Genomic DNA, 25,993 nt, shown 5'->3' with positions numbered 1-25,993 from the left:
TTCACCAGCATAATACAGGACTAATCCGCGTCTTGATAATAACGTTGATGGCAATTTATTTGCATTGCATTACAAATACTATAAATACTATATTTATTTGCATTACAAATACTATAAAACAAATTTTTATATATTGACTTATATATGGCGCAAACCTCTTAGATGTAACAAAGAAATCGTGCTACAAAAATACATGGGCAAATCAAATTCTTTTACCTCAAATATTTGAATCAAAAAGTTCTCCATATTGAATTATATTGCGTTAGGCAACGACTCAACAAGCCAAGTATGTGAAGCTACGTCAGTGGTACCCAAACATTTTCTGGTCGAGTACCACTAGGAGGACCCGTAGAGCCGCCGCGTACCACAAGGTACCACCGCACAATACTAAGACTGCATATTAGCCGTTAGAGCGTATCATTAGTTGCATTTAATCTTAATTTAAGAGATTATTATTATCATATTAATAATTATATCTGAATACAACGAGGGTTTGCTGGGACCAGGTGGGTGGCATATGGCAACAGAAGAAATCGTTGTCAGATTATCTTGTGTTAGGCAGATAACATTATTAGATCGATTATCTTGTGTGATAACATATTGTGTGTGATAACTTTAGGCAAATCGATTATCTTGTGTTAAGCAGAGAAATTGAAATAAAGGCTTTGAACATTACCGAGCAGATCGATAAGATGGGAGAAAGAAGGAGGGACATGAATGTTTCTGGCTTCATTGCATGTAAATCAAGCCGATCGCCGCACCGAGTTTATACGTAACATTTTATACGTAAATTATGTAAAATGAATATACTATTGCATTATTTTGTTAGAAATTGTAGCATTCAAGACTGATGGAAAACAGTACGGTAGAAATGTACGCGTGTTTACTTCCGCGTGAATACGTTCAGGTGCATACGTCTCGTATACACGTTTGAAATACGTGTGCTATGCATGATCGTGAGACGTAGCCATGATACACTTTAGTCTTGGTCCCGTAAATGAAATGAATGATGGGGCTGAAGCTGTAGCTTCAGTTCCTCAGGTACATTTCGAGGAGGGGTGAGGGCTGGGGAGTGTTGAATGAATGCAAAAGAAAGATCATCATAATGCATTTTCACAGCTCGTAACGAAAATTCCAATGGTAGATAATATGAACTAGCAATGGATAAAAAGAAAGACAATCCTCGAAACAGATAAGAAGCAAACTAATAGTTAAGTATCCCCCTTAATTGTGAGGAGGTCAGTACCAGAATTGCCCTCCACCATGCTGACTAGCAGAAAATAAAGATTAAAGTTATAAATTCGATTAACTTAAAATTATATCTCGCTATATTACTCATACGAACCTATTGAATACTTTAAAATCATTTGCGACCAGCTGCACTTTTGACAGGCAAGCAAGTGGCCATTGAAGTAGAAGGAAGGGCAGACTCCAATGCGAATTGCAAAGGTCCAGAGGCCAAGGTGGTCACTGCCCAGGCAAATTGACCCAAGAGCAATTCATAGTCAGCCTCCTAATCAAAGCTCGAACAAACGTGCATTTTGAACGTAAATAAACATAACTGGAACTAAGAGTGATCAATCAAACGACAAACACGAATTTTGAGAGGGTGCGGCCGTGAATAAAAAGATTTATAAAGCATGTCCAAGATAAATCGGCGTGTTCACCACAATGATCCAAAGCCTTCTGAACTAATTACACATCTCCATTTATTTCTAACCAAGTAAAAAAACAAGCAAATTTGATGGCCCACAAAATTTGGAAATATATACAGGCATACATCCGTGGTGTACAATGAGTTCACTTCCGTATACGAGTTCGTTCCACATACGAGTTCGTTGACTTTTATCAATTTCAGCGTCACCGCGAGGTTATCGTTTCAAAAATAATTTGCGTTACAAAAGGGATTTCCCATTACTAAGATGTGAAGGATTAGTTTCCAATCTGCTCGGACTGAACAAATCACGCAAATTTCGAGCGATAACTACGCTATTCACACTCAGTGTCGGCTGAGCACTCTGCGTCGTCAGACTTGTGTATCATTGTTGCACAAACAAAATTTATCATACCAAGCATTAATTCGAGCTATGAAGGGCATTTGGAAATGCAATAAACACTTTTCAATTATCACCGCACAGTGAAGAAGTAAATGAATTCTACTGACTATGCATCGGATCATCAGCGTGGAAACATCAAGATTACTTGGCGTATAACAGGTAGAAAATGAAGTTTGCTCAAATCAATTATACGGTATATGATCATGCTATCAGTAGATCTTGGCGGAAAATGGAGCGTGACCGTTAGTAACAAGTTATGTCATTTTCATTTTAAACATATCGATAGCATGACCGTCGATTGACTTGTGAATCATGGCAACAGAGACAAAATTAATTATTCCAAAATTCTTTCTTACTAGGCGAAGCGTTCAGAAACGCAGATGACACATTTCCATTCTCATCGCACAATGAAGAAGCAAGTAATTTCCACTGAACATGTATCAGGTCATCAGCGACGAGACATCAAGCTTAAATGGCTGATTGCAGGTTGTAAGTCTGCCTGATTAAGAAAACCATCAACTGGAGTGCAATTTGAGCCTCAGCCAATAGGAAGACTTATTTCGTGACAACACAGGCAACAGGAATAATTCAGAGCATTTTCCCGCGGTGTGTGTAGAATTCACAGGCCAGTGAACACCTATTCGTCTTCATCTCATTGTAATTTAGCAAGCGACTTCATCAGATCGAACTTCAGATAACGGCCTTAACCAAATTAGCCTTGTATGTCTGATTTATATTTTCGAATAAGCTAGCAATGGTGCTATGAAGCACAAATCCAAAATACAAAATACTGCGTTTGAAATGATCCTAAATTTGCTCTGAATAGATGTAAGAGGCTTTCCAAACTCGTGCATACAGGCAGTGATGTCCAAAATATAAACTCGTGGATGATTGTTTATATGAGAATTAGCCCTGCAATAATACAGATGGATAATGTAATCAGTAAACATGGATAGGATTCAGATAGTCACAGCCAATTTGTTATATTATAATATATTATAAATTGCTGTGTTAGTAGTATAGTATAGTATAGTATCTTCGGCATTTAAAGAATAGGCCTGGATAGGCCTGTCGCCGATTCTTGTACTTTTCTTGACTAGACTGGCCTTTTGATCAGATCTTTTCAACGGACGGTAGATATAAAATAGCGTCTAGATATCAGTTATTCCGTAGAGTATGAGGCATTTTAAGACTAAACATATGCTCATGCTGTCATGCATGGCCTTGTCTAATCTGTTCTTGAACGCGTTCATACTCGGGGCGTCAACAATATCTTCAGGAAGGCTGTTCCACATGTCAGTGATTCGAAGCGAGAAGAAATGTTGTCGCGTGGATAAGTTGCACCGCAGTTTTTTTAGTTTATAGCTGTGGCCCCTGGTGTTGTTTCTTGTTTCAAATTCTAGTAATCCTTCTGGGACCTTGTACAAACCATGAGTATACTTGTATATTTCAATGAGGTCACCACGCAGGCGACGATAACGGAGACTGGGAAGCTTCATAATCTTCAATCTTTCTTCATAAAACTTGCCCATTAATCCTGGGATTATCCTTGTTGCACGTCTCTGAACACTCTCAACTAAATTTTTGTCCTTTTCAAGTCTCGGTGACCACATAACGTTTCCAAACTCTAGGTTCGGGCGCACGACAGAGGTGAACAACAGCTTCATCATTTCTATATCTAGGTACTCGTAGGAGCGTCTGATCAGCCCAAGCAGTTTATTGGATGTATTAACTTGCGTTTCAATATGCCTATAAAATTTTAGCTCCTTGTCGACACAAACTCCAAGATCTTTTTCCACGCAAGACTTCTCAATCATAACCCTCTCGTTGCAACCGTGTCTTCTCATGCTGTAAGCTTGCTGTTCATTGTTCTTGCCGAGGTGAAGTACTTTACACTTGTCAGCATTGAAACGCAGCTGCCACGCATCAGCCCAGTCAAGTAAACAATCAAGATCATTTTGCAGTTGCATTTTATTTGAAGCATCCTTAACTGTATTATAAACTTTTGTGTCATCGGCATACATGGAGCACACGCTTGACACTACTTCTGGTAGATCGTTTATTAAAGCGACGAACAAAACAGGTCCAAGAACGCTTCCTTGCGGTACGCCACTGCGCACAGTTACCCAGTCTGATACGGTTCCGTTAATGCTGACACGTTGGCTTCTGCCTACTAGGAAATCCCTGATCCATTTCCCTCTATTCCCAAAGAATTCACTTTACGTAACAGTCGCTCATGCGGAACACTATCAAATGCCTTGGCCAAATCGAGTTACAGTGCATCCACTGGCACCCTTTCGTCCAGCAGGCGAGTCCAATTATTCAAGGTAGACAGGAGATTAGTGGTGCATGATCTGCCAGCAATAAAACCATGCTGACAGTCTGATAGAAGATGGTTAATAGTCAAGTGATCTATAATCCTATCCCTCATAACCGATTCCATCACCTTGCACACAACACTTGTGAGACTTACAGGACGGTAGTTACCTGGGTTACTCCTGTCACCTTTTTTGAACAGGGGTGTCACTTGGGCTTCTTTCCAGTCGGCCGGCAAAGCCCCTTCGATTAAGGTTTTTCGAAAGAATACTGTTAAAGGGCCGGCCAGGAAGGTTGCTAATTCGTTAAGCAATCTAGGAGGGAAACCGTCTGATCCAGATGACTTGTTGGGATTCAGGGAGACCAGGCGCTTGAGAACCTCCTCTTCATGTATCTCGAAACTAGTTAACTTCGAGCCCACTGGTCGCTCCTCAATAGCTGGAATACTGTTCAAGTCCTCATCTGTGAAGACGCTGCTAAAGAACTGATTTAGAACATTGGCCTTACCCTCGTCAGAAGATATCTTCCGTTGATTTACATTAAAATCAGCAATACCGTCCCTTGTCTTACACTTCGAAATGGCATACAAGAAGAAGGCTTTCGGGTTTTTTTCGAGTTTTTGGCAACGTCTTTTTCAAAATTTTTGACTGCGGTGCGACAAGCTTTTTTAGCTTGATTTCGGGCTCTTGCATACAGGTTATCGCTACGAGTTCGTAAATAACGCTTGTAGGCTTCCTTCTTTTCTTTTAGCTTTGCTTTAACCGTAATGTTCATCCACCGTGTTTTTATGACTCCACCGAGCTTTATCTTAGGTACACACGCATCAACTGCAGACATAACTATGTTCTTGATGAATGACCAAGACTCCGCCACATTCATGTTCATGATAATGAACATGAATGTGGCGAAATGTTCGTTGCACTCACTGATTCACGAAGTTTAACATAGTCGCCTTTCGCAAAGTGGAAACGTTCACGCTTCCGAGGCGTCTTTTCTGTATAGCACTTAATACTGAAAAACAATGACTGGTGGTGACTTTTGCCCAACGGAGCCTCGTGGCAAAGCTCTTCTACCATTGATTCTTCACTAGTAAACACTAGGTCTAGAGTATTTGGAGTCTGATCATCTCTAAAATGGGTTGGCTTTGTGATGTGCTGGTATAAAAATGAGTCTCTCACAGACTCCATGAACAAGGATGAAGGGTGATTTTCATCCCTTGGAGAGGATTCATGTGCCCAGTCTGAAAGTCATGCTTGGTAGAAGACTGTTCAGTACTTTATCGTTATCAGAGGAACTGTTGGGTGATCTATACAGGACACCTATAAGGAGGCTATCCGTGCTTTTTAAAGAAAGCTCACACCACACTGATTCTCTAGCTGACTGGTGCTCTGCTGATAACTTCACCTGTTGGGCCCCATAGAAGGTTCTAACCCACAGAGCTGCACCTCTACTACACTGCTCTTCGTTTAAATTATGAAAGCAATCAAAACCTGGCAACTGAAATTCAACTGGTAAAATTTTCCCACCGTGATTTTTGGGGAGTGTCTCTGTAATACAAATAATGTCTATACACTCGTTTCCGATCACAGTTAACAGTTCATTTCTTTTGTTCAAAACGGAATCAGAGTTCGTGTAAAAACATTTCAAAACTTTTTGTGCACTTCCATCTTGATGTATGAATAAACTTTTTACTCACATACTTATTGTCGGCCATCACACGTTCGTTCGTCTCAGATGCGGTGCTTTCGGGAATGCCGAACCAAACAAGGTTGCACTTTCTTCGTTCTCTGTCTAGTAATTCGCGGGAGCTTTCGTTAGCAATTTCGGCTATGTCCACGTTGTGATTCTTCAGTTCCATCTTTTCCAAGTTTTCTGTATTTTTCCATTGAGCTCTCTCTTCGATCAGCTCTTTGCGCAACGAGCTCAGTTCATTACTCAAAGAGCCAACTAAATTATTCAACGTGTTCATCTCTTTCCGATAATTGTTTTCCACTTCAGCTCGAAATGCTGCGAACAGAGCGAACCACTTCTCTTCCATCTGCTTCTCGCTTTTCCTGGCACGGAGAGTAGGTTTCTCGCAGTCGCTACAGAAACAGTGAAAAGACTCTGTTTTCTGTAGGAAAGAATATTCTTCAGAGCTCAGCTTCGCGCAACTGATGCAAATGAAATCCTCGCAGTGTTCACAGATGACCATCTGATCATCTTCTCTCAACGAGGTCTCTTTGCTAAACTTCCATGCATCTTCAACTACGCACTTCAATTTCCTGTTCGGTTTTTTCGGCGCATCTTGTTTCGAAGAACCGCATTCCTTCTTAACATCTTGTTTACTTTCTTCCCAGCCACCGAAATATCTTCTTTCTTAATTGTTTAATGATTTCCGGGTTCCTTCACTGAGATTTAGCTAGGGTCTCTCACAGCAATAAATCACCGGAAACAATAAATCACCGGAAACAAGCCTGTTTAACACAACCGCCCGACGGTAGTAAAGTTCCGGAAGTACAGCACAGTTCCGGAAGTCGCTCCTGGAGCGACTACACAACACGTCTGATCTCCACCGCGTCTCAATCTGAACTCAATGTATTGTAATGTATTGTTCTTGTGAGAGATGTATACTTTTGGGGTGTTACTGGGTAACTGCGCGTTAGGGTATATGTATGCAAATGCGTTAATTAAGAGTCCTCAGACCGAAGCACGAATTAATGGTCATGAGTGCAAAGCTTAGGTTGGTGCTTGATATGCAGGCTTTGATACCTGATTAATATCGAGACCCGCGCTTTATTTAAAGTTAATTAGCATAGCACGAAATCATGCTTTAGAATTGTAAATACAATTCTGCATAACTACTGTACGTATGCAAGTCATAGATTTGTTGCTATGTATCAATCAATGTCTAAATTCTGTTCTAAAGTTGTCTTTCTTGCCTGTTCAAAGAATCGAAACAGTGAGTTAACATTTGAACGTTTGAAAAATTCTCCCAAATGGCTGAAATTAACTCTGGCGCTCAAGATTACAGTAGAAGATTGCATGAACGGTCCCAAGTCTTATTCCTCGTCACAGGAGCACCATGCTAGGAGAGCAAGCTTAAAAAACGTGATGCATTCATGTCATCAGTTATTTATTTTAGAATAATTTAAATTTCTCATTTTAATATTTTTTATACTTGACGGTAAGTCTAGGCAACGGGCCAAGCTATTGGTACGTATAGCGTTGACAACGGTTCATGTATCCTACATGAAGGTAAGTCTAGGCAACGGGCCAAGCTCTGTATAGCGTTGACAACGGTTCATGTATCCTACATGACGGTAAGTCTAGGCAACGGGCCAAGCTCTTGGTACGTATAGCGTTGACAGCGGTTCATGTTTCCGTAGACAAAGAGTCTTGAACTGCACGGGAAGCCAGCATGCGGCATCCCCCATCACAGGTTCAGAAGAAGAACCACAAAATATGATGGAATTTTGCGTTGAAACAATTAGCACGCAGCACACATTACGGGCTTATAGATAACCCAGCTCTCGCGCAGCTTCCTTAAATGAGCCTCAACCTCCAGCAATAATCTCAACTTGATGTCATCTATTTCATAGCATAAATTCTTTTTCAATATAATTGTGTGGAGGAAATTATGATTATCGTCGTAAATTGACTGAACTTTGAAAAATTAATTTTCTAGACGACCAACTTGTTTTATCATACTGAATCGAACTCACTATGTCATGAAATGTCATGAAATAGCCAATCACCCGAGGTTTCCCCTTAGTTGTAAGGGTGCTATTGCGACCGGTCTGTATCGTACGCCCCATAAACATACTTAGTGACATCGAACATGTCCCCCCTCAGTCAGCGGGGCTTCAAGTTGGTAGGCCAAGGACTAACAGGCGCGCTTGGTAAGGCTTTTATATGGAAATATTCAAGATAAGTGAGAGGGTTTTGTGTGCCGGTACACTAGCACTGGTCAAACAAGAGACTTGAACAGCCCAACGAATGTCTGTCGACTAAGTAAGCCAAATGCGTGCCTAATTAATGCTATCTGAGTTCATATTTGCCTTTCAAGCTGCTTGTGCTACGTGCTACTCGAACTTCAATACTTTATCGTCACTCCTCAGTATTTTTCTAATCAACTCTCCTCCAGCCCTGGCGTTACATACTCTAGGGCGAAGGGTTGCTAAGGTCTGGGCTCAAATCCTTTTGCAAGCTGCAAAAATCATCTAGGGAGTCTAGAATCGGCGACATGCCAGATCTAGCATAATCAATAAGTCGCCACAATTGCTACAATGATAAAAATTCTCATTCTCTTAATCGAAGACGGTTGAAAATCCAAATGCATCGTCAGTCCCAAGATACTATAATGATAGAGCAGGCGTAATAAATGAGCGGATTAGCTCTGTAAAATCCCCTCTGCCTTTCAAGCACAACCTACGAGCCGCCAAAGACTCCATCAGCCGCTCAAAGGAATAGATCAATCGAGCGCGTTTCTGCGGTGAGCCGTAAGACGCACCTGACGCGTCTTAGTGCGTCTCTCGCGTGCAGTTTAACGCAATTCTGTGTGGAACAGCGTTACAGTTACTCTTATCTCTGCTGTTACTTGTTATGTTGCCTTATACCAGTGGTTCCCAAAGTGGGCGATATCGCCACCCTAGGGGCGGTGGAAAGATTTTGGGGGGCGATAAGGGGAGCGGTAGTCCGAAGTCGATTTCAGAAGTTCGAATGTTTGTTTGACGATTTGTACACAACACGTGCAGTACATGACTCCCAGCGATGGTTTTTTCACCCAGATCTGTTTATTTAGCCTCTCCTGGGTTTACGTCTCGAACAAACTAACGTCCGGACTCGCGGCCGGTCTCACGGCCAATTTCCAAATTCAATGATCAAGGAATATCTCTAAAACTAATGAACTTAACTCGATGAAACTTAGTACACGTATTCATTAGGACCTAACGATGATTTTGATTGATAATTTAGATCGTGAAAATTGTTTGAATTTTGCCATCGTTGGTTTTTTGCCATAGTTACATGTATATGGCAATACGGGCCGAAATTCACAGTGATTAAGTAATTTCTTCCAAACAACTGAACAGATTAGAACAAAATTATGAATTGGCAGTCCTAACTTCCGAACGGTAAGGTTTAGCTCGTAAAAAATTTTTCGATTTTGCCTTCGTTTGCGAGTTTTCTTTTTCATTTCGCCTTCATTCGTGATTTAAACAGCAATACGTGTTTAAATTCGCAGTAATCAAGAAATTTTATCCAACCTGCTGAACAGATTTGAACGAAATTTAGTATTTAAATATAACCCAAGCAAGGATGATGTTTAGCTCGTTACAATTTTTTCGCTTTACCTTCGTTTGCGAGTCATACGGCTATACGTATACGGCTATACGTATACGGCTCTTGGTTAAACCGGCCGGCCGGTAGAAAAGCCGGTCGTTCCTCCTATATCTGCATACCTCGCGAGCGAAAGCAAAATAAAAAAATCGTCACGAGCTTAACATCACCGTTGGGAGGTTAGGTAATTATATACAAAGTTTCGTTGAAATCTGTTCTGTAGTTTAGAATAAATTTCTTGATCGCCGCGAACTTAAGTGACAAATTACCCGGCGATACGGGCCGAATATAAGGCAGTGTGAAATCAAGAATGACGGTGAAATGAAAAAAAAATTCGCAAACGAAGGTAAAATCGAAAAAAATTATAAGGTAAAAAGTCACCGTTTGGTAGTTAGGAATGTATGTTCAAAATTTCGTTCAAATCTGTTCAGTAGCTTGGAAGAAATTCTTTGATCACTGCGAATTTCGGCCAGTTTCACAATATACGCGTAACTCGCGAATGAAGGTGAAATATAAAAAAATTATAAGCTAGAAATCACCGCTAGGTTCTGATGAATAAATGTTCCAAGTTTCAAAGAACTGCGTTCATTAGTTTGGAAGATATTACTTGATAATTGAATTTGGAGATTGGTCGTGAGACCGGCCACGAGTCCGGCCGTAAAATTCACCCGAGACGTCTTAGGTTTCTAGTGTTGAAACAGTTAAAACAGCTGAAAAATATATTGGTTCACTAAATGGGGTTCTATTCCTTAAATTCACATTTGCGTGTAACCTTTCTCTTTAAAAATTGCAGCGTACTATAGATTTCAAGAAAGAGGCGTATGTCTGTGGGGGGCGCTAGAAATTCACCAGAGAGCCAAAGGGGGCGCCAGCCTGAAAAAGTTTGGGAACCACTGGTTTAATGGGTTTTAACATCTCAAGTTTTGGTTTGCTTGCCTGCAGGAAGAACTTGCGAAGCCTGCCGTGGATGACCGAGCCGTGGATGACCGAGCTAGCGCTGAAACTATATTGGGAGCTATAAATAAACCTTGCTTTACACCCTTGCTGTCGATGTGCTCTCATTTCCAGGGAAATTTTTGAATTATTAACAGAAATCTATAATTGGTGAAAATTCATAATTATTTTCTCTCATTTGATTTATATTTTTTGGAGATCAGAGCTTCATAGACCTACGTCTGCTCCTGAATAAATACTAATATTACGGCCGATTTTTGGGAATAGAACCAAATTTGCTAGGCCTTAACGAACGCTAATCGGATAACTTTTCTATCAGATTCTAGTGGCTTTTCAGCCGTCAAAAATATTCAATAAAGATTTGAAATAAATGAAGAAGTAGTTTACGCATAGCGACTTGACTCCGGCCCGTGAATACTGCTGACGTAGAAAATTTGATTGGGTAACTGAAGAAAATTAGCGATGATGTGATGTCCGGAATTGTCTTGCTCTGAATGTTCAACAAATTTCAGAGTCAACGTTGAAAATTTGACCTTTATCATTCGTTGTAACTTCTTATATTTGATTCTTGAAGTGATATCTAATGCTTTCTTCCTTCACTGGTATATTTTAAATTTCGGTACATAATTCAAAGTTCGTTCTCTTACATCAAGCCACTGGTGCACTCGTGCGCCAGCATCGCTTGCATTCCCATTTTTTAATTGAAATTCTACCGCAATGAACACAAGTGATCCTTAATGCTATTAGAATCCTTTAGAAATTATGCAGGTAATTTCCATAAAAATCTATATTCAGGACGCATTTTTCCAAATTGGTGAAGAAAGAAAAGGAAGGAAGGAAAAAGAAGAATAGAAGAAGGAAAGAAATGAAAGAGAGGAAGAAAGAAGGAGAAAGAAGAAAAGAAGAAAGAAAATGAAGGAAGAAAATAAGTTAACTTCTCCCCCCCCGCGACACGGGGACCGAGGAGTTTCTGACGACGCAGCAGCGATCGCGCTGGCAAGTGTTTTCCTTCTTATATTGATTGTATATTATTTATTGCCAGGAATATTATTGATACAAATAATTATTTCAAGGCTATTGCTTGAACTTATAGTATTTTTATATTATAATCCTTACAATAATAATATGGAAGATGTGAATATTCCATTCAAATAATTTCGCCGGCTATATTGGCGCAATGCTAACAGCGTACGACTGATAGGCTTGAGTAGACAAAGATACGATAGGAGGATTGATTTGTCATAGTCTCTCCTGGAATTAATTGATAGAAAATTTCTGAGGTGTGCTGCTTCATCATGATCTTGTTACCAGGAACTTCAGTCAAAAATATTTGAGTACGCTTCCAAAAAAAATTTTGTGTTCATTAATTCATTATTAGGAAATCAAGATATTGTCATGGTATATGATTCTGGAAAAATTCATCAATATCATTTTTTTCCATAAATCCAAAGAGAAAAGAGTTTGATGCTTTTTTGCCTTGGACTTCTTTTTCTTCTAGTCTTCATCTGATGGGTTTTCCACCCAGATCGGGGTTTTTTGAACCTCTCCAGTGAATCTGGTGTAAATATTTGGTAATGTTTAACCTGTGGGGGGAGGCTATAGGATTCCATATGTGTCTGTAGGGGGCGCTAGAAGTTCTCTGGGGAGCCTAGGGGGCGCCAGCCTGCAAAAGTTTAGGAACCACTGCCTTACACGCTAGTGTTGGGGACGCAACATTTTTGGATTTTCAGACGTCATAAATGGGAAGCAACAGGCAAGAGTTCGACAGTAAAATAATACTTCGAGCACATGATATCATACCGTAATGATTATTCAACTATTCAATATCATGCATTTATTAATTTAAATCTTTGTCCAAATTGTGATGAATAAAAATTAAGTATGATTAATTACCATTTGCTTTCCCATATCAGTGCAGTGCTGCCTGCGACTATTTTTTAAAAAACCTAGATTATACCTCCGAAAAAACCTAGAATCGAATGAAAACCCTAGATTTCTCCTACCATGTAATTCATAGTAATAAATCCTGGTTGTTCACATAGGAATGAGAATGGATATATTATAGGGATAAACATAAATACAATTTAACATATTTCCAATTTTTTCTGAACAGTTATTTAACATATTACAATTATCATTCATCGTCATCCCCCTCGTAAACAACAGCTTTTTCAGCATGTCGTGCATCCACTAATCTACTTTCATATCTTCTGTAAATGGCTGTTTTCTCCTGTAAATGGCTACTGTAACTGACCACGTTTCGTCCACGTTTGTTTAGCGAGGATTCGGTCTCCGGTAGTTGTGGCTTTAAAAGAGTTTTTTTTAAGTCTTCACGTTATTACCTTGAGAAAAAATTCTCTCGACGCAGGCTGATGAATGCGCAAGAAATGTCAAATTTCTAATAAATTTTGATAAATTTCAAATTTGGGTTGGCCAAGACTATCTTTTACGGATTTAGGGCTATGCCAAAATTCCGGAATGCTGACATTTCTGCTGTTCTCTGTGAGGTGAAGTCCTTGGTTACTTTGAAGCTTCGGTATTCATCGTCAAGATCATTTAATTTATCTTCAGGCTCCTGGTTTTTGAACTGTGAAACTAATGTTGCAATGGAAAAAAGTGAATAATTGCAGACAAAGCTTGTGGGTTTAAAATGTTAAGTTGCGCAATAATGCTTCCATCATCAAAAGAAAATATGTGTTTGATTTGTACACACACAATGCTACCAAGAAATTCAAACAGTCTTTTCTGAATCTTCGGAGAATGTCATCATTAGCCAAGGGCTCTTGCTCCAACACTGCCATTGTTCTACCACTAAGAAATATATCTTCAAGTGGTTTGAATGGTTTGCTATAGCTGGAATCTACATCACATAGTTTTGATTTGTCAAGCATTTACCATTAATGAAATAGCTTAATATATTAATGAAATAGCTTAATATATTTTTATATTCAGCATATACCATCGAGTGAAGGACATGCAACCTAAAATGTTCAGATTGACATTACAATTTGAGTGCAGTAACTGCGTGTCGCGACTAATTAGTAAATCATAAATTTTACGAGCTCCATAAAATTGATCAGTTTTTGTCTGCGATTCAAAGTAAAGAAACAATGCATCCCACTGCTCCAATACAACTGATACATATTACATGCTCTCTCGACTGGGTAGTGAACTGAACTGCCTCTTAATTTTTAACCGACACGCACGCGAACTGTACGAGTTCTGTACGAACATGTATTAGAAATTATAACAAGTAGTATTTCCGCTTTCTTGGCAATAATTATTGATAGATTTTTGCTTTCAGTGCATCATTCTAAAAAAAATTAGATTTAGATCAGTCTGCAAATTAAAAACATAGAAACCTAGCTGGAAGCTCAAAAATTTAGATCTGAGTTTATAAACCTAGCGCTGGTAGCACTGTGTCAGTGTATCCAAACTTTGAATATACACATTTACTAACATACAATAAAATCTGAAAAGAATTTGAATCTTAACTATGATATATGACTTGAAGGCAACATGAGCACTCAGCGTCAGCAGACATGTATATACTATATAATGGCAGTACAGTTCACCTGAATAATTTTATTCATGTTCACATTCATCCAAGGAGATTAGTGTGTTGAGAGATGTAGTGAACAACTTAATGCTTACTTCGATTCATTATAATTAAACAAGCGATTTTCGCGGAGCAAACTTCGGATGACGGGCATGCAGCATGACTACAAAGATTTTTAATAATTAAAATCAGCAAATAAGTTGAAGTACAAGTCATGAATTAAAAGTTCAAGCATGTTTTGAAAAAGTAATGCATTTATAATACATATGTGTCATAGGATTTGATAAATCCTAGGCGAAGATATGGATGAGTAACGCTCGCTAGCCTCGGTTCGAAATTTTCGTCTATACTATAGTCAGTCCTCAAATAACATAGAAAAAATATAACTCAGTACTCACTGCACTGAGTGACAGAGAGCTCTCCTTCTCGTCGACGAAAACCTGAGGTCATGGACAGACGGACATGGCGAGCAGAATAGTGCATTTTTTCTATAAATGAGAAAATGCGCTGAAAATGTGTATCTGGCTGACTCATATATAAAGATTAATGTTAACCCCAATTTATGATAAGAATCTCACAAAAGTAAGCCGCAAGTAGCATCCAGGGCAATTTTATCTTTATTATGTGTATGTCATACGATAGTTTCCACACCGATGTGTATCTATGATGATAATTCTGGCTGGAGACCTAGCTAGAATATTGGATGACAGTTGTAATGCGATGTTTACATCTGTTTTTTTAAACGTGTGACCGTAAGCTGAGGACCTATCAACTGATACTGTGAATTTGTCTTGTAGCACACATGCAGTGAATAGATATTTGTAATGATGTTTGTGATTATCAAAGAGAACCAAACCACCTTTCATCGCCTCCAGCCTCGTCGTCCTCGACCTGATAGGAACCTAAACAAGATTACGAGCTTCAAGGCGGGCAGACGCATACATAACAATGTGGATATTAAGCGGACGACAATTGAAATGAATCAGCCATTACTATTAAAAAATTAAGCTCAAAGAAGAAGACAGTTTTCCTTCTGCCCAAAAGTATATTAATTTATTCAAGTCATAGATTCGATTATCCTAAATTATATTTCACTGTAACTAAAGGGTTCATGGTTACCAGGGTTCATGGTTACTTCTCTCAAGATATTGAACATGCATATTCACATTAGCTAATTTTGACATGAACCGTACTTACTTTGTTACGATACGGCGCAGCACCGACGAAGGTATTAGCGCCCCTTCATGAACCGTAGACAGTCAAGCACTTAAGATTGATTATCATTAATCTATTACTGAACACATCCTATCAAGGTAGACTTAACTTTGATATTTAACATGAGCGCCAGTTGAGCTCTCGGCCCCAGCAGACTTGTATTTCATGGAGGTTAATCATTCATAGCGGGCTGTGAGTTCATTAGACGCATTGAACAACAATTTCTATTCAGTTTTTCATAACTGAGCCAGCAGCTTTCACTGAAAATAATTCGGAAAATCGGCAAGATCACAAAAACCGCACGTGAACGATTGATATCAGCGGAAAATATTTCAAAGATGTGATGAGTACCAATTTGGACCAGCAACCCAAAAATGTATGAAAAAAATGATTTACTCTTTATTTACACTACATGCTTAACAAACTCACATGTTCATATGCAAAAAAAAAGATGAACATCGTTTGGCTTAATATATGACCTATAGTATACTAAGTTCAGCACCGAAGTAATGAAAATAAAACTTGCTTAGTATATTTAGTTCTATTCTGCAAATTCGAGTCCAATTTTATTAATGATATTGAAATTGGGTAAGTTACTAATTAAATCGGTTATGCATTAAGTACTTCGAATATGGTCGTTTAAGGCTTAAGCTTCATTCAAGAAGCTGGTTGAGAGCGTTGTTAGTTTAGTACGCCGCAGTTTCTTTCAAGAAAATTGTACAATTTCTCTTCTGAATTACGCTCTCTGGATAATTTGAAATATCCAGTTTATTAGAAAGGCAATTATTCATTCTCTAAATTTCAAGCCATGTCAAGCGCTGATGAAATTCTGCACTAGAAGAGGCTTACATAATCCTTTTGCACAGAGATTGGATTGAATAATGATTACGTTACTGGAAACGAATGAAACAAAACATATATATGGGCTCTCGCACTCATACGTAAATATTTGAACATAATTTATTAACAATTTCGTGTATCAGTGTGCATGCCTGTAAAATATTTTTGGTGCAAACAGCTGTACTTTAAATTCAGTTAAACTTCCTGATTCCTAATTGCATTTCATCTTAATGTGCGAAAACGTATTTGTATCAGGCTATTATCTATGTCAGCTGCATTCCTCTATGATGTTCATTCCATGCATGTTCTAGTCACGCGCAATACTACAGTGCATTGATGACAGAAAAGTGTTTATTGCGTTTCTGAACGCACGGCCTAGCAAGAACTATGTAATGTTTCAATGTTTCGTAAGCTTAATTTTGAAATGCAGGAATATGGGACGTAAGTCTGCCGATGCCAAGTGCTCAACCAAAGCTCAATGTGAATAGCGTAGTTATGGTTCAAAAATTGAAATGACTGTTCAGTAAGATCTATTAGAGCACCAAATTTCATCTAATAGATGTATGTTAAAAAAAGAAGGTAAAATCTTCGTCGTAAATATGTAACGGTCGAGTTGCTGGAGGTTGAGTGATGATGTTCTATTCGGTATAAATGTGTCCACTTGCAGGAATTATCGATTTCCCTGGAATATCTGGAAGAGAATAATAGATTTTCATGAAGTCAACTGAACCAATGCTTTGTGAGAAATTTTCCCCATTATTTTTGTTCTTTTTAATTCTGATTGTTTTTAGCCATTTCGTTCAGTTGTATTCAGAGTGTTGATGTATATATAAGAAGTAGGGAGTACATTTAGTCAGAGTTGGTTCATTCTTCAACCTGCATTCGTTTACCCACATTGATTCAACTTGTACTACGCATCTTGACTGTGGCTCAATGCAACAGCCATTTTGCAAATAATATTATTAATTTCAATATTCATTATTCCAACAACTATTCATCAGCTTCAAAGTAGCAGTAGTAATTCCTCCAGTTTTTATTTTCTTTCAGATCACCTAACAAAGTATTTCAACGTCACGATTTGAGTGCTTTATAATAAATTAAAATTGATTTGATATCGGGCTTTGTTTGTCCGATTGTGTGCGGAAATCCGAATTCCTCACAGTTTTATCTGCATCATTTGAGGGCTGACTCCAGTACATACCAATTTATTGAACCGAATGTTACTCACCATCTCTTCGTATATGATTTTCATAATTCTGTAACGTTTATCTATCACAAATTGGCAAGTCCCTCAAACACGAATTGATTTTTCATTCCTGACGTGTACTTCAACTTATTCGCTAATGACAATGTCATTCAATATCTTTGTGGTCATACGGTTAACCAGGATTTGCTCAGTGAAAAACATTTGATTACGATGAACTGCAGTAAGCTGGTCACTGCATCTCTCAGCTCACTTTCCTGCATGGTGGAGTGTTTGAAATTATTTATGTTGTCTGTCTTGCGATGCTATATATACAAGTCTGGTATAGACGCCCAAGCTATATATTATAGTTTGGGCGTCTTATTATAGTATATTATTAGAAACTAGTCTCGTCATATGACGTCCAAGCTACATATTAGGTTTGTGCTCACATTTTTTTATATTTTTTTCAGTAACAGTGTACAAATAATTATATCAACTTGACAACGGTTGAAATTATTGAATTTTTTTATTTAGACCCTGAATTACTTTGATACGTCGCACGCGAAGTCGAAAGAAATATATTGAGGGTCGTTAGGTCTCAATCGTAATAGCAGTCAAGAAAGTAAAATATCAGCAATATTGAAGTGATGTGTGTATAAGGACTCTCCAGCAGTAGCGTTATCGCTGTTTTGTCTTCCAGAAATCTAAAAATGTCGCCTGTCGCCTTCCCAACGAAGGCGTAGGTAACAACAGAACAAGTAATAGTAAAAATACGATGACCTATTAAGCTATTACGACTAAAAAGTGCGTTCAACTGCACGCACGAAACGCACTAATGCGCGTCAGGTGCGTCTGGCGGCGCTATACAGAAACGCGCTCTATTGACGCACTATATATATTGTGGGTCATATGGGTCTCCGCTGCCTGCACGCATGCGAGTCTGACAAGCCTGGTACATCTATTTAATGTAAATTCGATTTGTTTTCTAATCTCTACATTATATTTCCAGGATTTGTGCTCCATTGCATTACTTAAAACTCATTTACCATTATCAATCAGTCACGTACGGTTATTGTGGTCATATCTGGTATCCCAAGTGGGCAGTAAACACTATATGAATATGATGCGTTGAAGAGAGTTAGGAGTTCGCCTACATCACTCAACTCACTGCTCTCCAAGAATAAATGTTAAGAATTATGCAAGTAGTCTGTGTTGGCATGATATACAAGTGTCTTGGCTGACGCCGTGAACCTAAGCATCATTCTAGATAAATATCGCAGTTAGAGCTTACATTTCTCATTGTTTGTTCAGTAATTGCTTACGAATTGCAAAAATGACATATATATGTATATAGGGTGAATTTATATAGAGTGTGATAAATGTTTCTTGGTGTGTCGCCTAGTAGGCCACACATCAAGACATGAAATGGGCGATAAATGTTTTTGATGTGTCGCCTTCGCTTCAATTAGTTCAAGTAGGGGGTATAAATATGATCTTATTTAAAACCTTTCTTTTATTAAGGCGTCTTCCTGCATTTAAAATATTGCATTTTCGATAATAGCATAATATAATTGATAATAATAGAGAACAGCTCTATCATTCATGCATGGGAACATTAGTTTGCTGACATCGCAAGTTGACCAAGAATTTTGAATGAAAGATGCTATTTAATTCATTCATTATATCTGCATTGAAAACATTTTGAATAGCAGCAAATATCAACTATCGATTACGATATGAAGAACAATCGACAGCAATGAAGAACTGGTTGCTGATATTCGTGTTGAGGAGACCACGCTGTCTGACCATCGACTAGTGGTGGTCGAGACAACAATTGAGAGGGGAACCCAGCCAAGACCTACACCTCGAGAGGGGCTAGCTGGGCTAAATTTTCATCATCGAAGAACAGACTGGGAGGCCATTAAAAACGAACTCCCCGAAATTGACTGAAGATCTGAGTTCCTGGAGTTCAACGCCGAATTAATGTACAACAAGCTGTGCGAAGTATTACTGCAGGTATTCTTGCGTCACACGCCGGGAAAAACGATCCCCAAGCGCCACATAATTCCGAGGGACAAACGGATCCTTATGAGAAAACGAGCGAGCTTGAACAACCAGGTAACGGCTGCCTCCGGGAATATGGAGAGGCGAAGGCTGCAACAAATAAAGGTGAAAATTGAGGAAACTGATCGACAGTTGCAGGACTCACACGAGACCGAGCAACAAGTTGCGGAGGCGCAAGCGGTGTCTGCCAATCAAGAGAATTCCAAATATTTCTACATATATGCCCAGTCAAAGGCAGTGGGGCCTCTGAAAAATAACGATGTCCTTGTTGAAGACGACCAGGGCATGTGTGAACTTCTAGGAGCGCAATTTGAAAAAGTATTCAGCGAACCCCAATTACTCAAGACAGGAGAACGAAATTGGAGTCATTCAAGAACTTCCAGGAGGCGGGAGCTGATGAACACTGATTTTGAAACACCGGATATAGATAGGCGTATCCAAGAATTACAGAATATAGAATTATTACCGGATATAGATAGGCGTATCCTCGGGCCAGATGGGGTCCCTGCAGTGTTACTGAAAAAATGTATCGAAGAACTAAAGGCCCCTCTGACTTTGCTCTGGTAAACATCATTGAGAGAAGGAAATGTTCCAAGTGACCTAAAAATTAGGGCTAATAACCCCTATCTACAAAGGAGGTGCGCAAGACAAACCCCAAAATTACAAGCCGGTTACATTAACATCACACGTAATCAAAGTATTTGAGAAGGTTGTTGCCAGAAGGTTGGTGCAGTGCATCCATGGAAGAGGCTTTTCAACAGAAGACAACACGGTTTTAGACGAAATCGTTCCTGTTTGTCTCAGTTTTTGGAGCATCACCACCAAATCTTGGCCATGCTGGAGGAGAGGGCCGGGGTGGACGTGGTGTATTTGGACTTCGCGAAAGCGTTTGACAAAGTTAACCATGGAGTGCTCTTCAGAAAATTAAGACTGCGAGGGTTCGAAGGCGAATTAATGGCATGGATACACAGCTTCCTAACAGAAAGACTGCAAGCTGTCGTTGTAGGAGGCTCGAGATCGAGCGAAGCTATGGTGAAGAGTGGAGTACCACAGGGAACGGTACTCGATCATGCAGCCCAATCATCTTCCTCATTCACATCGCCGACATAGATGTGGCAGTGAACCACGCCGTTGCATCGTCATTCGCGGATGACACCAGGATACTAACGACCATAACGGACAGGAGGGACAGCGAGAGGTTGCAAGAAGACCTCTCTTCAATATATGCCTGGGCCAACATGCATATGAAGAGAAGCGGAACCGATGATCACACTCTTTAGAGCCCCTGTAATACCAATTTTAAAATACTGCTGCCAGCACTGGACCCCGTTCACACTTGGCGCAGTGCGGCAACTGTCCATCGAACCTCCATGCACTTCCAGGATCAGAGGGATGGAAGAGCTGAACTACGGGGATAGGTTGAAGCGTCTGGGTCTGTACTCACTGCAGAGGAGACGGGAGAGGTATGTCATTCTGTACACATGGAAAATGATAACCTGAATTACGCCAAACTTCGAGAGCGAGACCTTCAGGATTGAGACATATCACAATGAGAGAAGGGGGAGACTGTGCAAGATCCCCCCCCCTACGTAACAGATCTACAGTCACATTTCAATCCCTGCGGGAAGGATCATTTTCCGTGGCAGGGCAGAAGCTGCTTAACGTCCTACCAAAGGATCTAAGAGAGGGGGAGTTCACCCTGGAGACCGTTGAGACAACTGGACGTGTTTCTGGGCACAATCCCAGATCGACCTCCCCTGCAACACTACCAGCGGCGAAAATGGAGAACGATCCACACGCGTGACTTTTCAACGTAGTGGAGAATGATCCACACTCGTTACTTTTAAACGTATTGGAGAAAAATCCACCCTCGTGACTTTTCAAAGTAGTGGAGAATGATCCACACTCGTTACTTCTAAACGTATTGGAGAAAAATCCACCCTCGTGACTTTTCAACGTAGTGGAGAATGATCCACACTTGTGACTTCTCAACATAGTTGAAAATGATCCACACTCGTGGCTTTTCAACCTACAAAAGAATGATCCACACTCATGACTCTTCAACGTACAAAAGAATGATCCACACTCATGACTCTTCAACGTACAAAAGAATGATCCACACTCATGACTCTTCAACGTTGTGGAGAATGATTCACAACAAAATGTCTCACTATTGAGTGGAAAACTACTAAACTGTTTATGCCAATCCTGCGTGAAGGAGTCTTATAAATGAAATTCTATCGTTAAATTATTAAATAAATATATGATATTATGAAAAGGCACTTATGTATCGTTAATTACATTTATTAAAGTTCCATTATCAATGCCACTGCATTAGATGACATGAATAAGCAATTATGTAATTATGTAGAAATGCACGATTATCAATAGCAATTAATTACTAGGTGGAACAACGAATCGACCCTTTTCCGAACTCACTCTTGATCTCGTCAACGGACCCAATTGCAAAACTTAACATTGGCACAACCGCACAGCCCATAAGTTTAAAGAACGATCGCTTAAAAGTTTAAAAGATTTAAATTTCGGTGATTGAATGCTTTATTTCTATAAACTGAAATTATTTCAATGTTATTCAAACTACCGTAAATTTTCCTTTATGAACTGATAAAACAATTAGTTATCATAAAATCATTTCCATAACTTTAGACATGAGAAATCTTAAGTAATTAATACAAGACCTTGAAATATTGCCTGTCTCCATGTTATGGACGGACATAAACATATTATATTTTCGATTCCATTGTCTTATGCATTATCTCTTATACCGACATCACCAACTTCACATCTCACCATGAACATAACCTTCACTTTTATGCTACACAATAGTTTTCCTTGCCAAGGCAAGGCAGTTGCACTATAAAAATATTTGCATTAATTTCGATCGAAGCGATCAAAAAAGAGAGTTAGTCGAACAAGCCTACTGATCTGTGAAACATTTGAAAACTTTCTGGCTGTTGTTACCAAAAACGAAACAAGCAATGTACTCTTTCACGTCGATCCTGTGTAAGAAATTACCACTTTCGAATGCATTGCTGCCTTCATTTGTTGCCCAGGTGACGAGGTAGCTCACCTTCAAATTAGCTCAGATTCGTTCCGGCAGCCGACTGAGCAACATCTCCAATCTTACCTGCGACCTGAGTACTGGACTACGCATCTTCAGCGTCCACAGGCTCCTAATCCTTGCTGAGACCTTTATTCTACTGTCTTATAATTTTGTGTGAATGTGGTTTCTAGCAGGATTTACTCAACTATTTATTACTCGTGTATTATCTAGGTAGGATTTATCTTAGGCTCACCATAATTTACGTTTTGGGATAACCTCCATTTGGGACGTTTAAGGTGGATAAATCAACTATGGTCATTTGCCTAGGGTCTAGTATAGGTAGATGGAGGTTTAGGGTTTCATTCCTCCTCTAACTTTTCCCGTGCATTTGAACCTCCTACTGTCCTGCCTGTCCTTTCTGGTGAGCCTTCCTCCAACTTTACACTCCTCTTTTGTTAGGGTTTCATTCCTTGATTAAGCCTAGCTGTTGTAACTACGGTTCAACACTGAATCCCGAATAGATTTAGGTGTGTGCCATTACTCTCATTCGAACATTATGATATATACTGCCTTAATCATTGCGTTTGTCACTATTTGTGTACCATATCTACTCGTGTTATATCTTGTTTAATTTCTTTAACAGTATAAACTTCTCCGTTCCTGTGACGCCAGCACCAACCCCGCCTTTACCTGGTTCTATTCATTCTGAAGACTCTAAATTCTGATGTCCAGTTGAACTAAATTGTGGAGCCTGGTCTTCCTACTTAACTTCTTCTCTGGATGAATACTTAATTACCATCAAAACTTCCGGCGCTTCCCGTGGATGAAGACCCAATTAAGAAGATCCAACCTTGAACCTCTCCTAATAAAATTTGATGGTTCTCTTATTATAAATCTTTGCTTAACCTTATTATGTAGCGAATTGAAAAATTCCTTACACCTGTGATTCAAGTTTCGGGTGTAATTTGCTGCTAAATATACTTAATTTTAATCAGGAATGCAAGTGATTATTTGATTAAAATCTTCCTCGAAAATGGATAAATCTGTTATACTTCATTTATTGGTTATATTTGCAGGAAAAAAATGAATGCTATGTCCGCAACTGCCCGGCGGCAGTAAGAAGCTCAGAGTGAATATCATTCTATGTGAATATTTCCTGTGAACATCATTCAGTGTAAGAACTGACAGGCAGGCCGGATCCTAATAAAGAACTCACTGTTACGTGACCCGTAACCGAACTACTGTACTTGCTTCCCTTATTTACCTTCATATTCAATCTCAGCTTCACACGTGAATATATTAGGGCCGAGTTGGCGCATTTATTGCAGGTGGTGCACGGGGTATTAACAGTTCTAACACAAGCCGATTCACGTAAGCATCATGAATAGTTGTCAACTTTAAACTTTGAATTTTCAAAACATAACTAAATTAATTGATGATCATTTCAAATCGCTGTACGAAAAACAGACATATCCTTCTCTAACTGTTCATCCATATTGAATGCAGCAAAAAAACAGTAGACGACAGAAATTTTCCGAGTCGCAAGAATAGAAATTTTAAATTTATATGAGAAAATGATATATTACATATACTTATTTTCATTACTGAAGTCCAGAAACTGCCATAGTCTGTAGTTATGGCGCTCAATAAATATTTATCTCTGCGCCCCGCCCAAAACTCGTCAAGGTCGCTTGTTCATGATGTCTTCTTCTGCCAGGTTCTCCTTGTTGTCAAGCAGGATAGCCATTGTAGGAACCAATTCCTTTAACTTGTGCGTTTTTTTTTCTGGTAAAAATGTAGGCGTGGCAGCGGCTGCATTGCGCTTTGAAGGTCAGTTGCTTTGTCTGCAACAAAATAGTTTTTTTGCCTCGGCTTTCCATTGTAGACAAGACACACCAGCTACACTCTAAGTCGTACTTCAAATCAGAGGCTATAGGCTATATACTGTCACTTAATTGCGTAGCCACCGACACCAAGGCTGACCACCTCTGCAAACAACTGACAAGCCTTGTACTGAAAATTTTTCCATTATGTTCCATAATTCTGAGCTGCAACGAGAGGAGGTAACAGCTTGTTCGTAAGATTATTTGTTATTCATTTATAGGTGCAGTGCACCAATATAGCGTAACGCATTTCGTAAATCTATCGGTGTGTTTGGTGCATCGTATTTTCCTAGAATTGATACTCTCACTGAATGGTCAGTTATTTCGATTGTTTAGTGTGACTGAATTATTAAACAGTTCTTGCAACAGGCATTTGCCAAGCGATCTTTTTACGCACTTCTCGTCAACGCTTCTACTAGTCAAAATAGAACCTTGATAACCAATTAGCTCAATTATGGCAAAAAGACTTTAGGTTATCCACGACCCCTTTCCTACAGCAAGGAAATGAAGCAAGCAATTGAGAACATTTGAATATAAATATTCACTTCGAAAAATCTCTCTCTATATGGCTTTCGGAAACATTTTCACAAACTAATAACATTACCTGGAATTACTTCTACCAATAATTTTGATGCTCTTTAATACACAATTTGAGACAACGTCGATGAAAGTAGTTTCCTTGAATTGTAGCGTAAATATTTTCGTATGCATGTGTAAATGATCAAGTTTGCATTTCGGGAAAAAATGCAATCTATCAATAATAATGGTTGAAATTATGGTCCAACCGATTTAGTCATTTTCCAGCACAGGAAACCAAATGCATTTGAAGCAGCATTAAAGTCTCCTAACCAAATAATTTGCTCACGTGAACCTCATAGCTATGATTATGCAACTCGTATGAAAATAAGAGTTGTGTAATTATTATAACAGAAACGCTGCCGTTCGTTTCAGCGAATAACTCTAATATTACGTGTATACATATCGGTTAAATTTCGAAAAATTTCAATACTTTATACATTCTTAGTATTTTAATATAAAGAAGAATGAGACAAATATAGATTGGAGCATCATAATGAATATCCTTATAATTCTACATTCATCAAAGCAAAATTAGAGAGCGATGACATCTCTTGAGAAGCCTTCACATATGCGTCTAATATTCGGTACCGCATCCGATCATAATCGAATCCAACATAACAAATTTTTTTTCCTCCGCGTTTCAAAGATTTTCGCGTTTTTTCCTCCATTATTTTTGACCCTAACAATGCCTAACCCTAACCTAAACCTGACCCTAACAGCTTGACCCTTACAAACTTGTAGTTGCAGTAACTCATACTTGAGGCTTTAAAAAGAACCACGCTACAAGACCATCACCGAGGTCGCTCTATATGAGCTGCAAGCCGTAGCGTATTGAGGAGGTTGTATACAATACTTCTATACTCGACTTGTTCGTGCCTGCGTAAAGCAACCGGTTTGAGGGAAATTTCATTCAAAAGTTATAAAATTTTTGTGAGCAGTAAGATTATTTTTTGATTA

At 39.1% G+C, this 25,993-nt stretch overlaps 1 long non-coding RNA gene across 1 annotated transcript; it reads left to right on the top strand.

Annotated features, from left to right (window-relative positions):
- Positions 1-22,631: 22,631 nt before the first annotated feature.
- On the top strand, positions 22,632-23,461 carry LOC108666365. The gene is made up of 2 exons (XR_001930491.2): positions 22,632-23,101; positions 23,218-23,461. It is a non-coding gene; the product is annotated as an uncharacterized LOC108666365 (long non-coding RNA).
- The last annotated feature ends 2,532 nt before the right edge of the window (positions 23,462-25,993 follow it).

The sequence above is a fragment of the Hyalella azteca genome, unplaced genomic scaffold (assembly GCF_000764305.2).
Source record: "Hyalella azteca isolate HAZT.00-mixed unplaced genomic scaffold, Hazt_2.0.2 contig12949, whole genome shotgun sequence".
In the NCBI taxonomy this organism is placed as follows: domain Eukaryota; kingdom Metazoa; phylum Arthropoda; class Malacostraca; order Amphipoda; family Hyalellidae; genus Hyalella; species Hyalella azteca.
Note: the sequence above shows the minus strand (reverse complement) of the source record. Positions and strands in the feature narration are given on the sequence as shown.